Here is a 25,798-nt window from a genome sequence, read left to right as displayed (position 1 = left end):
CAGATTAAAAACACATTGAACTAAAGGCTGTAATTTAACAAAATAGGTAAATAGGATGAATACTTTTGCAAGGCACTCTAATTACAAATGTTGTTAAATCCTTGCCAATAATAATAATAGCCTAAAAATCTGCAGCCACTCCAAAACAATTAAAAGCAGTGCCCAACATTTCTGAAACATAAAATCATTATATTAGATAGCAGAGAGAAAAAAAAATATCTCACTGTATCAGAGGGCCCAGCATTCAGTCATATTCCTTACAGTAATCATTACATGCATATTTATTTTAGAACAAACAAAGCTTGTTATAAATCAGAAACACCACAATCCGACCCGCTACATTAAAAAAGGATCATTCTGAACACATTGTGGAATGTTTTCTGAGATCACCTAGTTGGCAACGTGAATCCCCAACAGTTCCACCAGACTGTTTCTTACTACTCACAGTTGAAATCCAATCACTAAAATCTTATGTCAATGTTAATGTATTAAGCCGATTTCAAAAGGGAACCTTGCTCACACACTTCTTTTGTAGGGTGACCACACCTACCTCTCAACTATACTCCTGTGATGTCACCCAGGCCTCTGATGAAGACCACAAGTGGCCTTATTATAATTCAGAATGCGGACATGGTCCACTGTTGTTACCCTCAGGAAACCAGCCACAGAGGCCATGGAGCCATTGCTGGAAAGCATGCATAAAAACAGGAAATGGCTGCAAAGAGGATGCAAGGAATCAGCAGCACTGAAACACAAAGGTGATGAAAGGATTAAACAAAAAGTGAAAAGTGTTTTATTACAAAAAAAAATAATAAAATAATAATTTCGATATTAAATAAGCAAATAAATGTGGTTTTGTAACCATTACCATTGACTGTATTCTAATAAAAGCAAGCAGTGTAAGTACCAGCATTTGCCTTGGCATCAGCCTGTTGCAGTCAGCACTATTGTATGTAGAGCAGAGCTCAGAGCGGGAGAAGCAGCACACAATGACCTGCCAGATAAAGAGAAACTACTGCAAAGGGTCAGGTCAGGGCCCCCCTCCCTGCTAGATAGGACCACACTGTGGGTAGAGTTGTGCATCTCAGGACTGGATGGACAGAAAATACATGCATTTCATCTGTATACTTAGATGTTAGCCTGGGGTTTAGCTTTGCCTGTTTACAACATGGAGGGAGTTTATTTTAGGGAAGCACAAATGCCACTTTTTTAACACCGAGTACTGATACTTTACCTCAGGTACTCTTTGATACCGATACTAAGGCCCCTTTCACATTGGACCCGTAGCTGCGTTGGCGGTATATCGCCGCTAAAAAAAGCGGCGCTATACCGCCGGGATTGCCGCGGGAATCAGCCGCTAGCGGTGCGGTATTAACCCCCGCTAGCGGCCGATAAAGGGTTAATACCGCCCGCAATGCGCCTCTATAGAGGCGCATTGCGGGCGGTATTGCCGCGGCTCCCATTGTTTTCAATGGGAAGGAGCGGTGAAGGAGCGGTATACATGCCGCTCCTCTCACCGCTCCAAAAATGCTGCCGACAGGAGATTTTTTTGTCTCCCGCCAGCGCATCGCCTCAGTGTGAAAGCCCTCCGGCTTTCACATTGAGTCTGCAGTGCAGGAGTTTTTCAGGCGGGATAGCAGCGCTATTTTTAGCGCTTTACCGCCTGAAAAACTCCTCAATGTGAAAGGGGCCTTATTGTGTAGGTAGGCGGGTGGTTTGGCGGGGGGGTTGTTAGGGAGTTGGGTGAGGCTGGGGCGAGGGCAGGGTGGGAAGTAGAGGGGTAAGTGAGGACAGCCTGTGTCCCCCCTCATCCAGCCTGTGTCCCCATCACCCCATATCCAGCCTGTGTCACCCCTCATCCCCACTGTGTCCCCCTGTGCGACGCCTCATCCATCCTGTGTCCCTCCTCGTCCAGCCTGTGTCTCCTCCTCATCCAGCCTGTGTCTCCTCCTCATCCAGCCTGTGTCTCCTCCTCATCCCCACTGTGCGACGCCTCATCCCCACTGTGCGACGCCTCATCCCCACTGTGCGACGCCTCATCCCCACTGTGCGACGCCTCATTCACCCTGTGTCCTTCCTCATTCACCCTGTGTCCCCCCTCATCCAGCCTCTGTCCCCCTGTGTAACCCTGCATCCACCCTGTGTCACCCCTCATCCAGCCTGTGTAACCCCTTATCCACCCTCTGTCACCCCTCATCCAGCCTGTGTAACCCCTTATCCACCCTCTGTCACCCCTCATCCAGCCTGTGTAACCCCTTATCCACCCTCTGTCACCCCTCATCCAGCCTGTGTAACCCCTTATCCACCCTCTGTCACCCCTCATCCAGCCTGTGTAACACAGTATCCAGCTTCTGTCTCCGTGTGTAACACTTCAGCCTCTGTCCCCATGTCACCCCTCATCCACCCCGTGTCCCCCCTCATCCAGCCTGTGTCCCCCATCATTCAGGGTGTGTCTCGCTGATACAGCTGGCTGTTGTCCCCTTCTTCCAACCAGCCTGTGTCTCGCTGTGTCCCGCTTGCATCCAGATCCAGCCTGTGTCTTTAAATTCCAGCCAATCACTCGGTATGCAAGGGGGTTAATTCACCACAGTTCTGTACGGCTGCAGCAGCTTTGCTCGGCTTCACACGGGATACCAATACTGCTACACTGGCCCCGGCCCGACAAGGGGACTTGCAAGGAAACAAGAAAAAAAAAAAAAAATGATGTTTTGCTTGTACACGATTAGATGATAAAATCAGCAGAGCTTCCCCTCATTTCAGATCTTCCCTTCAGATTTAAAGCGACTGCACTTCCAAGTGCACTTGCAGCGCAAAGTGGATTAGCCTTTAGTAAATCAACCCCTCTGGGGCTTTAGCAAAACTTAATGTCATTCAGGTAAAAGTTACATCTACTTTAAAAGCAGAACTGCAGGAAAAACAATTAACCCTTGCAGCGGGTCCTTCCCAGCACTGCAAGGGTTCAATGTTCATTATGTGAAGGGGTAGAGGAATAAACAGAAATGGATACTTTGTTCCTCAGTCCCCTGGAAGCCCAGTGTTCTTGATCTCTGACATTCCTGGGATGTGGGTGGGCCCTCAACATCCTCATATACACATATAATGCTGGAGAGGCCATGACACATTGAGCAGCTAAGAAAAGCGGTACCAGTCTGTAGCGATAGCGATAGCATGCAAGAGCAATGAATAAAGCGGGCCATACATGGATCAAATTTCCATCTGTGGCTGACCCTGCCGACACCACAAACTTTGATCTGGTGATCGGGTGGAAATTTGTCAACTGAACAGTGACTGCAGCCAATCAGATACTGTCACTGTTCGGGTATTCTGACAGATGTGGGTGCTGGCTGCCATAAAATAATAGCTTGCAGGATGGATGGAGGAATTTGTTGAATTTCTATTCCCCCTAAACCCAAATGAGCAGCTAATTCTTGCAGTGCAAGTCCAATGCAAGGGACAAGATTCTCATTTCTCTGCGCTGAGCTTTAACCCTTGTAGTGCAGACAGGATTAACTTTTCAGTTTCAGGTCCGTTTCACACTGCTGCGTCTTCAAAATCGTGCGATTTTACCGCAATTTCAGGGAATGCCAGTCTATAGAGCTGAATTTGCATCACACACGGATCAAACTCGCACAGGACCCTTTTTTAACACAGCTTAGATTCGCAACGCATTGACGTGAATGGCACTCATGGAAAACTATGTTAGTAAAATGACGTACGAATTTGAGCAATCGCAACGGATCAAATTTGCAATTGAATTCACAGCAGTGTGAACTGGGCCCAAGTGGCGGTTCACACTAGCTCAATACGGGAACCAGCGCGATTCCAGTGCCTGTTCCCACATAGAACTCGCAGGCAGTTCACACTGCCCTATGTATACCGCTCTGGGTTCCAATAGAAAGTCAATGACACCCCCAGGTCGGTTCGCATATCACAACATATTTGAACTGACAAATGGTGAAGGAATTGTGAAAACGTATGCGATCTGATTCCAGCGTAGACCAAAAAAAAAAAAAAAAAGGGTCCTGCACCATTTTGGTGTGAATGCAATGCGAATTCAGAAATACAATCTGTACGGCTAAATTTGCATCGCACAGATATCGCATTTGTGACCTGCACAGTAGTACAATGCGATTCACGTGCGATGTCTAACATCGCACCAGTGTGACTGTGAACCCAGCCTAAAAGCTTAAATAAACTCAAAAACAAAATGTAATATATTGTACCTTACCGCTCATCAGATGTGGTGGTTGCATTTGTTTTATTTTTTTTAACTTTTATTTCCTTACTTTCATCTAGCGATCAGCCAGTTACACACCTATTGTGTTAGGATGGCTACATTCACTCCTCCACTGTATGTACAGAGGGGAAACCTAGCCATACTTAATGAGCAGCATAGTCAATCAGTGGAAAGGGTAGTGTTGGATGCATTAGCAGATTTAAAGGGAAATTACATGAGTGAATAACAATTTAAAGTTGAACTCCAACTAACACATATTAAAGTTTTTTTTTTTTCGTGGAAGTGCGGCTATCCAGTCTTTTCTCCGGTCTTTGCTTTGTGCATTGCCAGCACCCACGCTTCTGAGAGGACACCGATTGCTGAGTGCACTCACCTAGAGCGGCAGTTTCCCTTTTCTCTTCCAGCCACTCAGTGCTGGAGACGCGATACCCGGAAGACACGCCGAGGCAACATGTCAGCTACTTCGGCGTGGACCAGGTAAGTTACCGACGCCTCGTTCTAAGGCAGGGGTGGCAAACACAACGCATCGGGACCGATCCGTGATCCGCGGAGCGCACGGCTGCCTTGGCCTTAGGAAAGGCACATGATGGGTGTATGTCAGGTAGGTCCATGTTACATGTATGTCAGGTAGATCCATGTATGTCAGGTAGGTGAGGTCAGTGTATGTCAGGTAGGTGAGGTCAGTGTATGTCAGGTAGGTGAGGTCAGTGTATGTCAGGTAGGTGAAGTCAGTGTATGTCAGGTAGGTCCATGTATGTCAGGTAGGTGAGGTAAGTTTATGTCAGGTAGGTGAAGTCATTGTGTATGTCAGGTAGGTCCATGTATGTCAGGTAGCCCATCCCATCCCATCCCACCCCACCATACCTCACCTCCATCTCATCCCATCCTACCCCACCCCCATCCCATCCCACTGCACCCTCCCCACCCCCATCCCATCCTACCCCACCCCATCCCAGGGTGGATGGGAGGATGGAAGGAGAGTGGAGGATGCAGAGGTCCGATATTGCACACAGTCCATAGCATACTCCTGTATCCTGCATTTCGTACGCAGCAAACTCCTGAACCCTGCGCTCCATAAAACCAGTAATAAACAAATGCAGTGACAATTATTTATGATAATAGTGGACACGTAGTCTTACAGATACAACCGGCCCTTTGAGGGCAACCATACTGCTAATGCGGCCCCCGATTAATTAGAGTTTGCCACCCCTGTTCTAAGGTAAGCATTTCATATAGAGCTAGTATGCGGTGCATACTAGCTCATTATGCCTTTTGCCTTACAGGTGAGTAAAAAAATAATAATTGGGGCTATACAACCGCTTTAAATAGAAATGAAAGGCAAAGAGTGTGTAAAAACATAAATATATATATTTTTTCATAAGTGATCACATGACCTCTGTTTGCAGCTACATAAGTGTCTTAAAGAGCTGGGAGTGGATGGAGACGTGTCAGCAGGAGGCAGGGAAACAGCAGAAAAGTTGCCAGCATACAGTTGCGCAAAGGGGGTTTGTCAGCACGAGTCTGACCATTGGAGGACAGGCAGGCTGTACTCCAAAATAGAATGCAAGATAGAAAAAACTGACCACCTTGGGATGGATGTGCCCTCATGCCTAGTTTGGTCAGTTACAAATAGGAAAACAGGGTAACTGGCAGGATCACCAGGTATTTCACACAAAGGAAGTAATACAAAGAGAAAATTATCATTTTAAACACAAGTACATCAGCAATATGTTGGGGTTACACACATACAGCTACAGTATTTCCCCCCCTTTTGGAATAAAGGTTTTACATAAATGAATAAAAAAAACTGACCATTGCAAGCACTCCTGTCAATCTTTAATGACTTGTCTCAACACAATCAAAAAACAAAACAAAGATAACTTACTGGCCGGATCACCCGGTAAACCATGTTACGGGGGGGGGGGGGGGCCCGGGAAAAATGAAGGGGTTGATTTACTAAAGGCAAATAGATTGCGAACTTTGCTAGTGCAGTTGTACTCTGCAAGGGAGCTTGCGCAAGAGTTTAGTAAATGAGGCGACGATGCACTTTGCAAGGATTACCATATCACATGCAAGGGGGGGAAAAAAATGCTTTTTTTCCTTGCACGTGATTGGGTGACGGAAGTTAGCAGAACTTCTCTTCATTTATTACGTTATGGATTAAATTCCTTTGCCAAGTTCAGTCTATTTGCCTTAAGTAAATAAACCCCCGTAGACTGCTGTGTAATGCTACTGACAGATTGCACCATACATGTCATTTTTAAATTTTGTACATAGCTGCACTTAAATCTCCATGCCAACACTCGACCATAACATATACCTGCGTGAACACATCAACTGACAGTTATCAGCTTTTTAAAGCGTAGTAACACCCGGTAACCAGCTGTCACTGCGCTGAGATCAGATCGGGGTTCTAACAATTCGCTACGGCTTAGTGCACTTTTCCCATTCCTCCCCGTCTTATTAAAACTAACCTGACATGCTAAATCCCCTCCACAGCCAATTACCAGCTGCAATAAAATAAGACATTTGTTAAAGAAAAAAGGGGAAAAGTTTATGATGTGATGCCGGATAACCAGCAACTTACCACCTCGCCGGTGCTCCTCCGCCGACCCAAGATACATAAACAGGCAATTGATTGTGCTGTATGCCTCCCAGGAGTCTCATCTATTAAAGTGCATCCATTGAAGCGCCTGGATAAATACAGTGCAATAGATCAGCCCATAATAAGGGCACTCCAATGGAAGGCATGCACACTTGCACAGGGAGCTGTGCCCATTAGTAGAAGTTGTGTGTGTGCCCCCCACAATCACCCTCTCTCTAAATTTAACAGAATGTATGGAATGGCATGGAAGTGCTGCCTGCTACACTCCAATGTGGACTAATGCAAAGCCCTGCTAATGGCTGACTCCATGCACCTTCCTGTCCAGTCCTGAGGATGTGCCCTCACCATGGACTGGGTGAACCTAGGTGCACTGCAATCATACAGTCACATGTCCCTACGAGGATGTCATGGAACTCCAGCTGGCTGCACTCTACAGGAGTAACCTGACATGCACACTCATGCAGCCGAGCGCCTGCTTAGTGGATTGCCTAATAATGCATTACCTGGGCTGGAGCTGGCATGGTCAGGAACGCTGCTGAGGCTGCCGCTGCCGTCTTCTCACACGTTAGGTATATAGGAGCTCTGGGGAAGCTCTGGGTAGGAGACAGATGGGAAGTCTCGCGAGATGGCGCCGCTCAGCCGGCTTCTCGCGTGGTTTGCTGCTAGTGTTACATTCCCGGCATAGTTAGAATGTGACAGCCTGGGGCGCTCTCTGCCAGCTTTTACGGCGCTTACAAGTTGGCCAGCTGCTTTTGTATTTAATCCGTGAAAGTGGTTACTGGAGTCTGTCAGATGCTTGGCGCCGAGAAATCGTTAGAACGCTGGCAATGGTGAACGGGCAGGGAGAGCTTTGCTCTATTACCTTACCATTTATTCTACACTATGCATTGTACAACCTGCCCCACAGGCACTAATTTCACCGTGGAGAGCTCTGCTCTGTTACCTCACTGCATTGTACAACCTGCCCCACAGACACTACTCTCACCATGGAGAGCTCTGCTCTGTTACCTCACTGTGTATTCTATACTATGCATTGTACAACCTGCCCCACACAGACACTACTCTCACCGTGGAGAGCTCTGCTCTGTTACCTCACTGTGTATTCTATATACTATGCATTGTACAACCTGCCCCACAGGCACTAATTTCACCATGGGGAGTTCTGCTCTGTTACCTCACTGTGTATTCTATACACTATGCATTGTACAACCTGCCCCACACAGACACTACTCTCACCATGGAGAGCTCTGCTCTGTTACCTCACTGTGTATTCTATACTATGCATTGTACAACCTGCCCCACAGGCACTAATTTCACCGTGGAGAGTTCTGCTCTGTTACCTCACTGTGTATTCTATATACTATGCATTGTACAACCTGCCCCACACAGACACTACTCTCACCGTGGTGAGCTCTGCTCTGTTACCTCACTGTGTATTCTATACTATGCATTGTACAACCTGCCCCACAGGCACTAATTTCACCATGGGGAGTTCTGCTCTGTTACCTCACTGTGTATTCTATACACTATGCATTGTACAACCTGCCCCACACAGACACTACTCTCACCGTGGAGAGCTCTGCTCTGTTACCTCACTGTGTATTCTATACTATGCATTGTACAACCTGCCCCACAGGCACTAATTTCACCGTGGAGAGTTCTGCTCTGTTACCTCACTGTGTATTCTATATACTATGCATTGTACAACCTGCCCCACACAGACACTACTCTCACCGTGGTGAGCTCTGCTCTGTTACCTCACTGTGTATTCTATACTATGCTTTGTACAACCTGCCCCACAGACACTACTCTCACCATGGAGAGCTCTGCTCTGTTACCTCACGGTGTATTCTATACTATGCATTGTACAACCTGCCCCACACAGACACTACTCTCACCGTGGAGAGCTCTGCTCTGTTACCTCACTGTGTATTCTATACTATGCATTGTACAACCTGCCCCACAGGCACTAATTTCACCATGGGGAGTTCTGCTCTGTTACCTCACTGTGTATTCTATACACTATGCATTGTACAACCTGTCCCACACAGACACTACTCTCACCGTGGAGAGCTCTGCTCTGTTACCTCACTGTGTATTCTATACTATGCATTGTACAACCTGCCCCACAGACACTACTCTCACCGTGGAGAGCTCTGCTCTGTTACCTCACTGTGTATTCTATATACTATGCATTGTACAACCTGCCCCACAGACACTACTCTCACCGTGGTGAGCTCTGCTCTGTTACCTCACCATTTATTCTATAACATGCATTGTACAACCTGCCCCACAGGCACTAATTTCACCGTGGAGAGTTCTGCTCTGTTACCTCACTGTGTATTCTATATACTATGCATTGTACAACCTGCCCCACACAGACGCTACTCTCACCATGGAGAGCTCTGCTCTATTACCTCACCGTGTATTCTATAACATGCATTGTACAACCTGCCCCACAGGCACTACTCTCATCATGGAGAGCTCTGCTCTATTACCTCACCGTGTATTCTATACCATGCATTGTACAACCTGTCCCACAGACACTACTCTCACCATGGAGAGTTCTGTGCCCACAGGCACTACTCTCACCATGGAGAGCTTTGCTCTATTACCTCACTGTGTATTCTATTCTATACCATGCATTGTACAACCTGCCCCACAGGCACTACTCTCACCATGGAGAGCTCTGCTCTATTACCTCACCATTTATTCTATTCTATACCATGCATTGTACAACGTGTCCCACAGGCACTATTCTCACCATGGAGAGCTATGCTCTGTTACCTCACTGTGTATTCTATACCATGTGTAGCGCCCCGGTCGCTTTTGGGTAGGCGCTATTTGTAAATTTACATTATCTGAGCTGTAGTTTAGCTCAGAATGATTATGTCAAATTATTGGTTTCTGTTCCAGTTCAGCTGCGTTGCATATTTTCCACTTGACTGTGAGTGTCACTGTCACCACTGGTCAAGGTTGGAAGCGCAGCAGTTTGGGTTTATTAAGTGTTCTTTCCCAGAAGCAGCTCAGTGGGTGTGGTCCCTGCCGCTGTGCATTCTGGGAGAGGGTACTTAAGGGACAGACTCTGTTCTGGTGGGGTCTTCTGATCCTGACCTGATTGCCCTCCTGGCCTCAGGGATGTGCTAGCATTTTTTTTCCCCCGGCCTTGGGGCCTGCTGGCCCAAGGTTCCGCTACTGAGAGTAGGCCCAGGAGTTTCTAGGGCCTACTGGTCCAGGGGTGGTCCTGTGCTGTCTTGCCTGTGGAAAGAAGCCAAACAATTGGAGATTCAATTGGAGGACGCATCCTGGCCAATCTACCTCACAGTGCTGCCAGCTGGCTGAAAGATCCTGGTACTGTGTAGCTGTGTCTTTGTAACTTTTTGCAAAGTGTGCGTGTGGTTACACGGTCCTGTGGCAGAGGACTGTGCAACGACTCGACGGCACTCATCAAGTCTGTGGCAGAGACTTTTGAACAAGCTTCGCACCGGCTGCTAGGTCAGTGAGAGTGGCCTATACGGTGGTTGCTGAATCCAGTGTGGAAACGGTTATTCCTCTGGATCCAGGATCATACCCGTGATTCGCAAAGCAAGGTACCTGAATCTCCCCTAACCCTCCATCTCTCTGACTGAGTTTGTTTAATAAAACCTTGAAAGAAAAAGAGACTAAGTGTTGGTGCAGACATTTGTGAATAACTCTCCAAGGAGGACCCCTAAGACGAACTTGGTGAGGTAACGGCAGGCCCAAATTCAAACCAGTGGCCCCTTCGGGGTTATTGCTACACATGCATTGTAAAACCTGCCCCACAGGCACTACTCTCACCATGGTGAGTTCTGTGCCCACAGGCACTACTCTCACCATGGGGAGTTCTGCTCTATTACCTCACCGTGTATTCTATACTATGCATTGTACAACCTGCCCCACAGGCACTACTTTAGCATGGTGAGCTCTGCTCTATTACCTCACCGAGTATTCTATCTAGTGGGCCCCAACCTTTTTGGCATCTGGGACCGGCTGTGTGGAAGAAAATTATGCCATGGGGATACGGTTTTTCGTTGGCAATTTGTCGGGCAATGGCTGCTACTGGCACTTCAATCATCAGGGCACCATGGTTGATATGGTGTCAGGATAATTAAAGCATTATTTCTGTTATTATATTGTAATATAAAATTAAATAGCTCAACTCACCATAATGCAGAATCAGTGGGAGCCCTGAGTGTGTCACTTGCCACCAGATGCAGCTTGTCACTTGCCACACCACCTGCCACCAGATGCAGCTTGTCATATGCCACATCACCTGCCACCAGATGCAGCTTGTCATATGCCACATCACCTGCTACCAGATGCAGCTTGTCATATGCCACATCACCTGAAACCAGATGCAGCTTGTCATATGCCACATCACCTGCTACCAGATGCAGCTTGTCACTTACCAGATATTGCATTGCTGTGCACATCACATGAGATGTCTGTGCGATGTAAATTCAGCCATAAAAACTGTATGGCTGAAATCGAATCTACACCAGAATGGTGCAGGACTCTTTTTTTTTTGGTCCTCACTGGAATCAGATCGCATGGGTGTGAACACTTCTGGGTGTGAATATCCATGAGATCCGATTCCTGCACCATTTTACAGTTCACACTGAGATCTGAGAACCGATCTGGGGGTGTCATTGGCTTTCTATTGACACTCGCAGCGGTTCTCAGATGTCAGTGTGAACCGTCTGAGTCAGGTACGATGCGGGAACCCGCAAAGGATTCGCAGGCTTTCTCACACCAGTGTATACCCAGCCTTAATCATTTCACTATATTTCTATTTTTTATTTGTTTATTTTTTCAGAATTCTTAAAACAGTTTTTCAATGGATATTGAGCCCAGGTTCACACTGACAGGAGGAATTAAATCGTGCAAGTTCAGCTGAACTCGCACAATTTAATTTCCATAGGTCAGTCCCGACTTCAGAGGCGATTTCAGAGACATCTGTGTGGGTTGCGGCATAGATGTCTATGGAAATTGCACCCCGAAGTCAGCAAAAGTAAAGAAACTACTTTTAGGAATCGGTGCAGCGCCGCAAATGCGGCATCGCAATGATTCGGACGGTGCCATTGCTGCCGATTCAAATTGCATGCCAAATCGCTTCAATGCAAATTTAGGCTGAATAATCATTAATCTGTGGGGGGGAGGGGGTGGTAGCAGAAATGTTGTAAGTTATATTGTGTTTGTGTCAGCTAATAATGCATTTAATCAGGGGCGTAACTAGAAATCACAGGGCCCCATAGCAAAATGTTGTATGGGCCCCCCCCCCCCCCAAAAAAAAAAATTATCGGTCCAAATTATATTATATAGTAGTGATGGTGTCACCCTCTCTGCAGAAGGTAGGACTTATTGCAGAGCTGCAATGTGCAAAATCATAATAAAATGTACAATTGATGTACATATTTTAATAGGATTATATATAGGGGGTTTCACCACTATTTGCACATTGCAGCTCTGCAATGTTTTCTACCATTTGCAGAGGGGGTGACACCATCACTACTATATTGCAATACATTGATTTGCACTGGATATTCATTTATAGGTTTTACCATTACACTTATAAGTCCATTTGTACAATTTTATAGATGAAGTGTTGAGCAGTGCTGCATTTTTTTGCTTTTTATTGATTCGTGTTAGATGAGTGAACTAGCTGACAAGATTCTCTTATTGCTTTTTAGTTTTTTTTGGGTTGTATGGTTGTTTTACTTGATTTGTTATTTCCTCTGTATACTGTAACCACTGGCCCAGCATATTGGTGGTCAGTGTGTCCCCTCTGTATGCTGGTGCTACGTGCAGGAGGATTCTACGTGCAGGATCCAGGAGGATGCTATGCACAGAGTGCAGGATTCAAGGGGATGCTATGCGCAGAGTGCAAGGCTCAGGCGCATGCTATGCACAGAGTGCAAGGCTCAGGCTATGCACAGAGTGCAAGGCTCAGGAGGACACTAGGCATAGAGTGCAGGGCTCAGGAGTGCGTTGTACAGAGTGCAGGGCTCAGGAGTGCGTTGTACAGAGTGCAGGGCTCAGGAGTGCGTTGTACAGAGTGCAACAAGGTTCAGGAATTAGTTAAACTGCAAAGATCCCAATTAATTAAATATAGCACTAAAATCTTGATTACCAGCATACAGGAGCCAAGGCAAGAATGGCAGCATCAGATGGATCCCCCACAGAAAATATTGCAGCAATATTTTGCTAAAAATACATTAAATGCATTATTAGCTGACACAAACACAACATAACTTACAACATTTCTGCTACCCCCCCCCCCCCCCCCAGATTAATGATTATTCAGCCTAGATTCGCATTGAAGCGATTTGGCTGCACAGATTCCTAAAAGTAGTTTCTTTACTTTTGCTGACTTCGGGGTGCAATTTCCATAGACATCTGTGCCGCAACCCACACAGATGTCTCTGAAATCGCCTCTGAAGTTGGGACTGACCTATGGGAGTGAAATGGTGTGAGTTCAGCTGAACGTGCACGATTTAATTCCTCCTGTCAGTGTGAACCTGGGCTCAATATCCATTGAAAAACGGTTTTAAAAATTCTGAAAAAATAAACAAATAAAAAATAGAAATCTAGTGAAATGATTAAGGCTGGGTATACACTGGTGTGATGTGAGAAAGCCTGCGAATCCTGTGCAGGTTCCCGAATCGCACCAGACAGTTCACACTGACATCTGCGAACCGCTGCGAGTGTCAATAGAAAGCCAATGACACCCCCAGATCGGTTCTCAGATTGCTGTGTGAACTGTAAAATGGTGCAGGAATCGGATTGCATGGATATTTACACCCAGAAGTGTCACACCCATGAGATCTGATTTCAGTGAGGACCAAAAAAAGAGTCCTGCACCATTCTGGTGTAAATGCGATTTCAGGCATACAGTTTGAATGGCTGAATTTGCATCGCACAGACATTGCATATGATGTGCACAGCAATGTGGTGCAAATCACATGTGATGTCTGTGATCGCACACGTGTGAGCCCAGCGAGGAGGTTATTATAGGTGAGGGAATAGGACTGATCTGGAGTTATGAATACATTTGGACTATTGCTCAGATTCCTATAATGACAGATTTAAGCTATGGGTGATAGAACATGGGACACATTAACCAGATCAGTCAGTGAAGGGTTACATAGTGGTGTCTGGGCTGTGTGATACATGGATGTATAGAGGGGGATGGGGTGTGTAAGGGGTGATGATAGTGTAGAGGGGAGTAGAAGTTACATTAGATAGGGGGATGGGAGATTTGTATCAGAACTGAGGAAGAATGACACTAGAAGAGAGTGAGAAGCCATGCTGGATAAGATAGGCTGAGTCAGGAGGATAGTAGAAAACAATACACAGGCTTGTTGGGACAGTGAGTTGGAGGAATGAGATCCAATGTGATGTGAGACAGAAGGAGAGCACAGGGGTGACTGCATGGAGACATATTCTGGGCACAATCACTGGGACAAAGAAGGGAGAATGTGAGCAGGACCAGTATCTAGAAGGGGGAGGAGTAATAAACTTACGAGGTAAATAGAAGATCATGCAGGAAGGAGAGCTGACATCACAGCACTGAGCTGAGTGCAGGGAGAGAATACCAGGAGGCTGGGGATCGGCTGCCATTGTAGCAGAAAGGCAGAGGGAGAGAGACACTGGTCAGCTGCTGGGCACCTTCACTTCCTGTACTTCCCGCTCACTATGCTCTGGGTTGCCTAAAAAAGGGGCGGAGCTCCGCATATTGGCCCCGCCCATCCCGACATCAACCTGACAGATCCACTCAATCTCCCTGCAGCCATAGACTTACTACAGAAGTCAGCGCGCTGAGGTGGGCTCCGCGGATCCTATTCTTTTTTTTTTTCACAAGAAAAGCGGATCCTATTCTTCATCCTCACCGGGCCCCACTCGGCTGCGTGCCCCATAGCGCCCGCGTGGGTCGCTATGGCGGTAGTTCCGCCACTGCATTTAATATATTTTTAGCAAAATATTGCTTCAATATTTTCTGTGGGGGATCCATCTGATGCTGCCATTCTTGCCTCGGCTCCTGTATGCCGGTAATCAAGATTTTAGAAGATAAGTGTGCTATGTTTAATTAATTAGGATCTTTGCAGTTAAACTAATTCCTGAACCTTGCACTCTGTACAACGCACTCCTGAACCCTGCACTCTGTACAACGCACTCCTGAACCCTGCACTCTGTACGTAATGCATTCCTGAACCTTACACTCTGTGCCTAGCGTCCTTCTGATCCCTGCACTCTGTGCATGGCATGCTCCTGAGCCCTGCACTCTGTGCATAGCATGCTCCTGAGCCCTGCACTCTGTGCATAGCATGCTCCTGAGTCCTGCACTCTGTGCATAGCATGCTCCTAACCCATGCCCTCTGTGCATAGCATCCTCCTGAATCCTGCACTCTGTGCATAGCATCCTCCTGGATCCTGCACGTAGAATTCGTCCTGCGCGTAGCACCAGCATATAGAGGGGGCACACTGACCACCAATATGCTTGGCCAGTGGTAACCAGGAAATAACAAATCAAGTAAAACAACTACCATACAACCTCAAAAGCAATAAGAGAATCTTGTCAGCTGATTCACTCATCTAACATAAATCAATAAAAAGCAAAAAATGCAGCACTGCCCTACACTTCATCTATTAGATTGTTCAAATGGGCTTATACTGTAAGTGCAATGGTAAAACCTATAAATGAATATCCAGTGCAAATCAATCAATGTATTGCAATATAGTAGTGATGGTGTCACCCCCATCTGCAAATGGTAGAACATATTGCAGAGCTGCAATGTGCAAATAGTGGTGAAACCCCCCTATATATATATAATCCTAATAAAATATGTACAATCAATTGTACATTTTATTATGATTTTGCACATTGCAGCTCTACCTTTTGCAGATAGGGTGACACCATCACTACTATGTCCTAATACACGGGTTGATTTGCATCTCTGTTATTATTATTGTATGTAGGGGGTTTCACCATTATTTGCACATTGAAGCTCTGCAATTTCTCTAAATATTTTTGCAGAGGGGGTGACACCATCACTACTATATTGCAATACATTGGTTGATTTGCACTGGATATTATTATATAGGTTTTACCATTGCACTTATAAGTCCATTTGTAGAATTGTATAAAGGAAGTGTAGAGTTGTGTATTGGTATACAGAGGCCATGATATACAGATCGCTATTGTACACCATAAAGACACCTCTGCTATCAGGCCACGCCCAGTTGCTGGGCACACCCACTTTTTGCCCACATCCACGGGTGTGCGGTAGCCTACTGCATTAGCACCCTCACTTATACCTCATGCACCACCATAGCACCCCCCCCCCCCCCAACAAAATTGTCTGGAGCCGCTCCTGCCTGGATTAGATTTGAATTTTGCCGCCCCACCCCTCTGTCCAAATTTTTTATTCCATCTTATTTTCTTAGCATTTAGTAGTCCTATCCCTAAAAAATTCTAACAAGCATCTTTCATGGAGGAAATGTGAGAAATAATATATATATCATACACTCATTCCATAAACACATACACTGCATATATCATTAGAGGAAAATGTGCTTATAAAATAGTTTTACAAATTGCCAATTTAAAAAAAAAATTCCCCAGATTTAATTTTAAAAATCTGGTCACTTTAATATAACGCCCAGTCAGGATAACTGAACCACCGCCTGGCCGTCATTCTGCTATATGCCGGGCGGGAAGTGGTTAATATTGCATTAAATGTCAGAGCCCTTCTCTGCAGTATTGTACTGTGAGCCTAGTCCAACATGGTAATGCACCATCAGAAGATTGACAGCTGGGAATTACAGTAACGGGCTTTAATTAAACTGGCAATCATTAATCCCAGAAAAGGACTGGCAGCAGAGCAAAGTTTCTGCAGGAGACTGCACTGGAAACAAGGTGATTTTTTTTTTTTTTTTTACTTACCTAGGCAATTTATTTAGTTTTTGTCCACCCATGACTCCAGCCTTTGCTTTCTTTTACTGGTCTAAACCTTTTACTCAGCATCCAGCACTTTCTGGCTGTAAAATCTGACCTTTTATTTTTACATGAAGCAGAAGCTGGCTTTGTTTTTGTTTTTTTTTACTTGAAGCAAGCCTGATTATACATCAGACAGGAGGCGAGTATCTTATGCATTAATCTTTCTTTTATTAATGCTCATAGCAGATATTTGCCAAAACGTTTAACGTAAGTAAAAAGAAAAAATCCCATATAAACTACATATCCCAGCAGTCCTTGGGCCTTAGCCACTCCCCTCTTAGTCTCTATATATGGACTGCTCCTTCCTGGTTCTTCCTCTTTCTTTCTGCTCATAGCAGAGCATCAAGATAAGTATTGGAAGCAATTAATTATATAGATAAGTTATTAATTTTAATAATCTAATAATTCAATAATTTTAATAACTTTAATGATTATGGTTGCATAGTGTACTATGCTATTTGTATGTTTATCTTGCTGTTGTGTCCCAGAAGTTTTGAGCATATAGTGCCTCGGGGAGACCAGGGATTTTCCCTGGTTAACCCACATTTATTGCCCTCGTGGTTGTTTTTCCTGTACGATCGCGACCGTTTTGTACATGTTTTCTTTTTTAACTACGGCCGATACTGTCATCACTGTCACGGCCGTGCATTCTCCGCGGTTGCGCTCCCCACTTTTTCCTCCACCTCCGACTTTTTCTTCCCCTCACCTCTTCAGAGCGCCATCTTGGCGCCTTGCTTTCTTCTCTAGGCATCGCGCGCGCTGAGAGGGGAGGGATCTCCGGCCGAGCTAGCCTATCAGCGGAGAGGCTCTTCACTACCCTATCGCAGCGCGTGTGGGACACGGAAGGCGGACCTCATCCTCCTTGTCGTCTCGGCTACTAGCCAATCACAGCTCCAGGGGTCGTAGTCTCGCGAAATCTCGCCCCTGGAGCACAATCTCTCAGGCTCCCCTCCCACCGCAGACCAGTCAACGCTTGTGGTCGGAGGTAGGAGCCTGGGATAGTTAGACAGGTAGCGTTTTTCTCCATAGTTAGTCAGCGAGCTTGCTAGGAATTTGATTCCTATATATATATTATATTTTAGAAACCCTATACCGCCTGCTGGCTAAAACTGACCCTTTCCACTGTAATATATAAAAATACATTGCTCAGCATGGCAGAGGAAAATTCTCTCCCTACCATGGACGAGGAGCTGACAATGGAACCAGCGCAACTTCTCAGCGCTGCCCAGCTCCAAGAATTAATCAACAAGTCTATACAGACAGCACTGGCTGCAGCTGCCGCTGCTCCCAGTACACACAGGATCGCCCCCGGCCCCCCCCCTCCCACTGTACCAGTAACACTAGGCAGTGAACCGCCCATTGTTAAAGGAAAATCCTCTCAAAAGAGGAAACACACGGTGACGGTATATGACTCCCCGGCAGGGGAAGTAAAGAATATGCTGAGAGCAGCTCCTCACTCGGACTGCCACCCCACGCATCCTTCAGAACCCCTTCAACCCCTGGGCCTCAGGGAGTCAAAAAAGAGGCATGGACCCGCCAAACGGTCCAAACCAGACTCATATGTGATAGAGTCAGACGAGGACTCATCCGACGTGTCGGACGGGTCCGAAGTCTTTGGGTCTGATTATGACGATGAAGAGGATGCGGGGGCACCGGCGCTCCTACAGGACGCCAACCCTGACAATCAGGGCAAAGATATCATGGACGCTATGGGTGAACCACTATTCAACCCGGACGCCATTTCCCACCCCGGGGATTGGTCTCCCCTACCCCACGTCTCTCAATATATTGAGCTCTGGGCTCGTAGACCTCTGGAGAGGTCAAACCGCAATAAATTACGGGCGGAATGTCCTCGTCCCCAGATCCCCATGAAAGCGGTCATGACCCCGGAGGTTGACCCTATTTTGGCAAAGTACCTCCTAAAGACGGGGAAATTCCCCAAGAAGGGGATAGACCGGTCTTTCAAAAACATTCAAGACCGTGTTCTGGATCTCTTTGGTCCACTGACCAAGATCCTCAATCTAGCAGAACAAGCTGCAAATACGGGTCAGTCGGTCGACCTAACCCAACTACGTGGGTGGGCCCAAAGGGCCATATGTCTGACGGGCAGTGCCAACACCGCCTGCTCCGTCGAGCGCAGACGCTCGATCCTAATGCGGCTCGACCCGCAACTGGCCCATCTGGCGGAATCCGAGCCAGGCCCCGCTGCAGAGGGCATGTTGTTTGGTGACACCCTAGTTAGGGATATCAATAAGTTCGTGGGCATGTTTAACAGCCTTGACAAGGCGCAAACGTCCCTTAAAAAAGCAGGTAACATCAGAGTTTTTCCCCGGGCCGGCAGAAGTAGGGGCCGTTCTGCCGGCCGCTATAACACCGGCAGACCCTTCCAAAGATCGGCTGTCCAAACTCACTACGCTCAGGCTCCCCCTCCATATACCACCACGGCGCAACCTGCACCTTTCTTCCCACCACGGGGCAGACCCTGGAGAGGACGCGGTCATAGAGGATATCCTCGTTCCCGCCCATATACCGGTGAGTACCACACACATTCATATGCCCCTCACTCCTGTGGGGGGCCGATTACTGTTTTTTACCCACGCCTGGTCTGCGATTACGGCAGATCCATGGATATTAACGACAGTTGCGGGGTTCCAGATAGACCTATTGTCCCCTCCGACTCTTGGAGTAGTGCCACCCCCTATCCGCTTTGCGGAGCAAAACGTGTCTCTAATAGACAACGAGCTCCGAGAACTTATATCCAAACACGCGGTTATCGAAGTCGATCCTTCTTCCCCGGGGTTTCTCAGCAACCTCTTCCTAGTCAAGAAGAAAGGGGGAGGTTTCAGACCAGTCATCAACCTCAGGGACCTGAACCAACATGTCGCCTATCGACATTTCAAAATGGAGGGCATCCACTGCCTCCGAGACTTACTCCAACCGGGAGACTGGTTGGTAAAGGTAGACTTGAAGGACGCCTACCTCACCGTCCCCATGCATCGGGAGTCCCAACACCTTCTCCGTTTCAGGTGGTGGAAACGCACTTGGCAGTTTACGTGCCTTCCGTTCGGGCTGTCATCCGCCCCATGGTGCTTCACGAAAATCTTGAAACCAGTCGTGGCATCCCTGAGGAGCAGAGGGGTGCGTCTAATCATTTATCTAGACGACATCCTCATAATAGCATACTCCAAATCTCAAGCGTATCGCCACACGACTTGGACGATCGACCTACTACAAGGGCTAGGATTCCTGATCAACCAGGAAAAATCGGTCCTCGTTCCGGCTCAAGAGATGGAATTTCTCGGTTTCCTAGTAGACACCAATCTAGCTGTTCTTCGCTTACCCAGCGCAAAATTGGCTCTGATCCGAAAAGAGATCAGAGCGGTGCTCCGCAAGGGATATTTATCTCTTCGCATCCTAGCACGCCTGGTTGGCCTACTAGCGGCATCCATCCAAGCCATATTTCCGGCCCCTCTCCATTACAGGGCCCTACAGAGGCTGAAAATCCTGCATCTAAGGCAAGGCCTCCGCTATGCGGACGAGGTGCATCTATCTTCCGAAGCGCGTGTCGAACTACAATGGTGGCTCCGCCATGCCATAGAGTGGAACGGCAGGACAATCTTCAACTCGCACCCGGACGTCATCATCGAATCGGACGCAAGTCGCCGAGGCTGGGGCGCCCGACTGGGAGGAACCTCGACGGGAGGGACTTGTTCCAGAACAGAGTCCCTCTTACACATCAACGCACTGGAACTCTCAGCAGCGTTATTCGCCATTCAGAGCTTCCTAGCAGAGAAGTCCAATTGCTGCGTCTTATTACGTATGGACAATATTGCGGCGGTACAGTACATCAACCGCCTGGGTGGCACCAGATCCAAGATCCTGGCGGACATTGCTACAAGAATCTGGCACTACTGCTTGTCTCGCGACATCACCCTGCTGGCGGAATACATTCCGGGTATTTCCAACACTGTTGCAGATTGGAACTCCCGATACCTTGCCGACTCCAGCGATTGGAGATTGGATCGGTCAGTCTTCACCCAACTGAACCTGCTTTGGGGTCCATTGGGCATAGACCTTTTCGCCTCTCGGCTCAATCATCAATTGCCCCGCTTCTTCAGCTGGAGACCGGATCCGGGGGCTTCGGCGGTAGACGCTTTCCGCCACTCTTGGACGGGGGAAACACACTATGCGTTTCCCCCATTCTCGATGATCCCCAAGGTTCTGTTACAGATATCGAGCCAGAAAGCGACGGTGGTGTTGATCACACCATGGTGGCCGACACAGCCGTGGTTCCCTCTTCTGATGGAATTGGTAATGGATCACCCCAGACTTCTTCCCCGATTCCCACACATCCTCTCCCATCCGACCAAGGGCATTCATCCCCTGGTGGAGGAGGGCACGCTGACACTCCTGGCATGGTTGGTCTCGGGGTGCCAGAATTTCACGACGGCCTTTCAAACTCGGCTAGAGACCTCCTCGCCGTGGCCTGGGCCCCCGGGACTCGATCGGCATACCGATCGGCCTGGAAGCTCTGGGTACGTTGGTGCGACCAACAACAGGCTGATCCCGTACGTGCCCCTGTGACAGTCATAGTGAACTACCTGGCTGACTCCTTCAGCTCTGGCAAGTCCTACAGTTCCATTAATATTTACAGGTCGGCCATCTCAGCCTACCACTATCCTGTGGATTCCTTACCAATCGGTAAACACCCTCTGATATGCAGATTGTTACGGGGCATCAGGTTCAAACGACCCCCTCGCCCAAAATACCAATCCACCTGGGATGTTTCCAAGGTCCTGGATATGTTCTCAGGATGGGAGGACAACGAGACTCTTCCTCTCAAACTGTTGTCATTTAAACTTACGGTACTGCTATGCCTAATCTCAATCAAACGTGTCTCAGACGTTAGGGCCTTGGACATTTCCAGACGTCAATTCTCCCCTCAAGGAGTAAGGTTCTCAATAGTCCGCAGAACCAAGACGGGACTACAATCAGTTTTTTACCCGTTCTTTCCCGCACACCCACGGCTCTGCGTGGTTAGATGCCTACAAGCCTACGAGGCAAACACGAAAGACCTTCGATCTCAGGATTTTTCTCAACTTCTTCTATCATACGTACGGCCTTATCGCCCGGTCACCTCTGCCACCTTGGCACGCTGGGTTAGAACGACCATGGCCATGGCAGGTATAGACGTCACCCTGTTTGGAGCTCATTCCTCCAGAGGGGCTATGGCTACCAAAGTGATTGCGACGGGAGGCTCCCTTTCAGACCTATTATTGGCGGCCGATTGGTCTTCGGAGACAGTTTTCCGCCTTTTCTATTTCAGGCCGGAAGAACACGTCGCCATGTCTGTCCTATAATATTTTATTATTTCTGAATTTTTATATATATTTATGTCTATGATGGTATGTTTATTATGTTAAGCTTTGAACTTGCATAAGATATGAGCCTCCTGTCTGATGTATAATTCGAGATTTTCCTAGCTTGTGAAGGAAAATATTGATTATATGAAGACAGGAGGCGAGTATCTTCCCTCCCTACCCAACCCTTTCATGATCTTATGTTTCTTTCAGGGTATTGACGCCATACATGATCAAGCGCCACAAACGACCTTTGTTCGGGTGATGTTTCCCCTTTTGTCGGTGTTGGATGACCAGATGGTCAGTTATTCAGTTGGTTACCCCGTTGGGACCCGTTGATGTCTTTACAGTGATCTGCAAACAGGTGGTCGTGCGGCCGGCCGGCCGAGGAGTCGACAGAAGCAGACAAGGTTCGAGAGACGATAAGGATTGTAAAGCCTCAAGTTTCGCATAAAGAAAGAGGAAGAACCAGGAAGGAGCAGTCCATATATAGAGACTAAGAGGGGAGTGGCTAAGGCCCAAGGACTGCTGGGATATGTAGTTTATATGGGATTTTTTCTTTTTACTTACGTTAAACGTTTTGACAAATATCTGCTATGAGCATTAATAAAAGAAAGATTAATGCATAAGATACTCGCCTCCTGTCTTCATATAATCAATATTTTCCTTCACAAGCTAGGAAAATCTCGAATTATACTTTTGCTTATGCTAGAGATTTGCATTATATTTATACAACTATCAGAGGTAAGCATTATAAATTTACAGACTATAGAGGCTGGCATTATGCCCACCAAAAGGCCGGCATCATCCTTATGGACAACCAGTGCCTTCTGTAGATATTGCATTTCTCCCTACTATTCCAAAAAATGTTGGGGCCTCACATTGTGTTTAGTTAGACTTGCCTGCTTGCTTAGATCCTGCCAATCAAATTGTTGGTGCAATAGCAGTCCCTAGATTGCTGAAGTGTTGATGTGTCTCTTGGCACTGTAAGAAACCTATTTTTGGTGCTATAGTAACATGATCCTCTGAATTCTAGAAAGCTCAGAACTGCATTTCCACAGCCACAAAACCTTTGATCAGTTGAAAACCAAATTCAGCAATCACATCAATCTACCAATAGGTTGGGGGGGGGGGGGGGAGATCACTTTCAGTATTGATTTGACGTTGTAGGGATGACATTGTAGGGGTGTATTATTAAGGCAAAACCAGTACCAAAACTTGCACAGTTTATCTTGTGCAGCACAGCCTTGCAATCGTAGCAAAAACAATATGATCCCAAGGCCAGAGCTGCACTGTGCCTAAAAAAGCCAACTAGCTTGGACTGAACTTCTGACAGCCAGACTAAATTCTGTAACTGAAATAGAGATACATTGCTGATTTTTTCCTTCAATCCAAACATTCACACCACCTTCCTACAGTGGCCCCAGCCTTACACAGAGATACAATTTCTCTCTGCACTGATAATCTCTTTTTCAAATCATACATCTTGTGCTTAGGTAGATTAGAGCTAATCAGGTTATAGGCTCAGCTTCTTACATGTCCAATGATCTGTGATCAAACTAAGGTCATAGTGATATCTTCTCTTTTACGTCTATCACTAAGTGCAATAAGAGCTTAACAAAGAGAAGAGAAACTACTCAGAAAAAGTATTATTATAACATCAATGACATCAGCTAGGATGTGTGTCATAATGCTCTATTGCAAAATATGATGCTATAAGGCATTTTTTTGGTGTTTGAAATGAAACTTCTTTAATTGTTCCCATTTGATCTGTTAAATATACCATTGATCCTCTGACCGCTGTTGCTGGCGATGCAAAAATACATTGTACCACATCTATTTGTCCTGCCCATTAATTGTCCTTTACTGCCAGATGGTCCACTCTCTACTCTGTTCCATCTTTGGATTCTGGATTTCTTTCAATCCCAAAAACTTCCTTCTGGGTCTCCATCCTCAGTCCTTCTCTAAATTTTCTTTAAAAACCCCTTGTGTAGGTGCTGACCACAGCATGATGCTTGGTTGCGCTTAAATGGAAGAAATGAGAACCCACCTTCTTGTTTGAATTACACTATAGGATCCAAGATGTGAAGAGAATGGAGTACCTAACGGCTTACTTAACTCACTCCCTTGATGCCCATAATCGGGTTTGGGGATTGTGGGACCATTTAGAAGCTCCTCCAGCCTGACATTTTCCTGGCCGTGATACGGCGTGCGCAGATGGTGGCTTCTGACTTGGGTTGGGCTCATACACAGGTGGATTTTCTACTCTCCCCTCCCCTTCTTTTACTTTTTTTTTTCTTTCCTCTCTCCCCCTTTCCTTTTTGCACCTCTCTGCCCCTTCTCTGTGTCCAGTACAGTGCCTTTGTGGCTGCCTACCTTAGCCCAGATAAGATCTGGTTGTGCTTGTGTAATCTTTTCTTTTCCTCCTGGAAGCCAGACTGTTGATCTCATCGTGCCACCACAGCTTTAGGTGATAATCTATTTTGTATCCTGATTTGAGGTCCAACTACTTTATCCTTGCGTCTTTATGTCATTATCTGCATGATCTAATTTTGCCAATCTAATTGCCCTGTACTTTCTTTGTTATATGTTGAAAAAAAATTGTAAATTTTCAAAAAATATACCTTTAAAGGTTGTATTCTATATTTATTCTTTCCAGAAATCATCAGCTGATAACTTTTTGTGCTCCCTGCCTCTGCCAACTGGCTGTCCTTTTAGGGGTCAATGAAGAAGTAGGCTGACCACATAAATACAGACTTTCCTTTGCCCAGTTTTAGAATCCAGATCTTCCATGATTTCCTGTTGCAACATTTTTAATAAAGATTTGAACAATAAAAAACAATATGACAGCCTGTGAGGGTTGACTAATTTAAAATCCTGCAACACAGGCGAGACAAAACAAAAATAGGTATATAATGAAAGCACTCACAGGGATTACAAAAAATAAGCAAAGAACAAAATATACGGTTACAGGTTAATCAAAACAGTAGAGTAGAAGATCAATGAGCAGGTATTCCCAATCAAGGAATAAAGGTAACTAGCTTAGAGTTAAGTACCCACTTCATTTTGTACTGAGAGTCTAAGTAAACATAACTGTGATGCAAGATAACTCAATGTCATTGAGGAGAGACCAGCATACCAGTAAGAAAAGGGGAAGAACAAGAAAAGAAATGGAGAAGAAAGGAAAGAACTATAGCCCGCCCGAGCGCCAAATCCAACCACCATAGTGAAAGTCGTGAGGAAGGAGATTGTATTACTATGTATATAGTTTATCCAGTATCTCCAGATCCTCCCAAACCTTGTAGAGGTAGTACGTAAAGTGCTAACTATCTTTTCATTAATCATAATTCAAGGCAATTTTTGCTTCATCACTGCCGAGTTCACTACTGGGCTGTTCCATACAGTCGAAATGGCATTTTTAGCCAATAAAACATAAATATCTGAGTAGATCTGTTAACCCCTTCAACGGGTTCATTAAGTCTTTTCCAGGTTTTTAAGTTTAACCACTTAAGCCCCGGACCAATATGCAGCTAAAGGACCAAAGGTGATTTTATACAATTTGGCACTGCGCTGCTTTA

The 25,798-nt window shown here is 46.3% G+C and overlaps 1 protein-coding gene across 3 annotated transcripts in view; it reads right to left on the bottom strand.

The window, feature by feature from the left end:
- The window catches only part of DIPK1A (divergent protein kinase domain 1A), a 215,145-nt gene extending 207,644 nt beyond the window's left edge, over positions 1 to 7,501 (bottom strand). For 2 of the 3 annotated variants that reach the window (XM_040360016.1, XM_040360015.1), the window contains exon 1: positions 7,346 to 7,501. The gene's annotated coding sequence lies outside the window, so the exon portion shown is untranslated. Of the gene's footprint in view, positions 1 to 6,824; positions 7,179 to 7,345 lie in introns of those variants that run through there. The other variant, XM_040360020.1, reaches the window with a different exon arrangement.
- Between the last annotated feature and the right edge of the window lie 18,297 nt (positions 7,502 to 25,798).

The sequence above is a fragment of the Rana temporaria genome, chromosome 7, assembly GCF_905171775.1.
Source record: "Rana temporaria chromosome 7, aRanTem1.1, whole genome shotgun sequence".
NCBI classification, from domain to species: domain Eukaryota; kingdom Metazoa; phylum Chordata; class Amphibia; order Anura; family Ranidae; genus Rana; species Rana temporaria.
The sequence above is the reverse complement of the archived record's forward strand: the minus strand, read 5'-3'. Positions and strand labels throughout refer to the sequence as shown.